This window comes from Nannospalax galili, unplaced genomic scaffold (assembly GCF_000622305.1).
Source record: "Nannospalax galili isolate Female #2095 unplaced genomic scaffold, S.galili_v1.0 scaffold726, whole genome shotgun sequence".
Classification (NCBI taxonomy): domain Eukaryota; kingdom Metazoa; phylum Chordata; class Mammalia; order Rodentia; family Spalacidae; genus Nannospalax; species Nannospalax galili.
The window spans coordinates 4,088,094-4,089,431 of NW_008355253.1; positions in this window are offsets into that span (position 1 = coordinate 4,088,094).

Sequence of the window (1,338 nt, forward strand, 5' to 3'; positions counted from 1 at the left end):
TTGGGAAGGTACAAACCATCATGGTGTGGAAGGAAGGGATGGTAGAGTTCTAAGTGTAGGAATATGTGGCTGGGGTTCCTTGCATAGTGGAACAGTAAACAGGGGCCTGTCGATGCTCTTCAGAGATTCTCCTTCATCCTTTTTCATGCAGTTTGGTCCCTGTCCCATGGGATGGTACTGCCCATTTAGGATGAGTCTCCTGCCCTCATTTAAAGCTCTCTGGAAATTTCCTCAAAAGTATGCCCAGAGTTGTATCTCCTAGGTTATTCTAAATCTAGACAAGTTAACAATGAGGATTAACCCTCAAAACTGGGATAGAAGATGCAGTAAAGAGAAAAGGATGTTACCCAATGGTCTCATGGGATACCTGCAACCTGGGTTTATCACAAACCAGGATAAACTGAAACACCTTATCTCATTCCTTTAATGACTCAAGAAAGGAGTCACAGGACAAAGGCTTACAATTCAGATTAATTACAATGCATCTGTTCACTATACTTTAAACAATGGGTGTAATGTAAACATGAGCTACAATATTCCTGCCACATAGCTGAGGGATGGAGCCACATAGTTATCCAAAGGAAAGATCTGCCAGGGATGAAGGAGGTGATCTTTTTCACACATGTACATTTCTTTAATCCTCATGATGAATCTTTATTCTATTTACTAGTGGTAATTATCTATAGAGATAGTATGTAAGTTTTATCATCCATACCCACCTAGAGGTGAGGCAGAGCCTTTCACTTGACATCAGCCTAGCCACTCATATTCTTTTTAAATTTAATTTAATTTTTGTGTTTGTGTGTTGTGTGTGCATGTGGTATATGCATGTGCGTACATATGTATGCAGGTGCATGTGTGTGTGTGCAGCATGTGGATGCCAGAAGTTGAAATTGGGTACCTTCTTCTATAATTCTCCACCTCATTCTTTGGGAACTAGTCTCTCACTGAACCTGGGGCTCCCTGGTTTACGTAGGTTGGCTGGACAATGCGCTCAGGGGTCTTGCTATAGCCATGCCCTTAGTGCTGGGATTACATGTAACCACCATCCCAATAGGCTTTTTATATAGGTGCTGAGGAGTGAGCTCTCATCCTAGAGCTTGTACGGCAAGCACTTTATCTACTGAGCCACCTCCTCAGTCCCTTGCCACTCACATTGTCCATTTCTGTGTACAAAACAGCTGTGTGGGCTGGCCCTCTCGCACCAGTGTCTCCAGAGTGTGGTGACCACTAGAGGAGATTCTTAGGTGGGGCTTCTGTGCAGGGCATGCTGTAGATTCATTGCTTAAGACCAGCCCCACCCAAATTGAAGGCACAGATTTTCCTCTGTGTTTCATG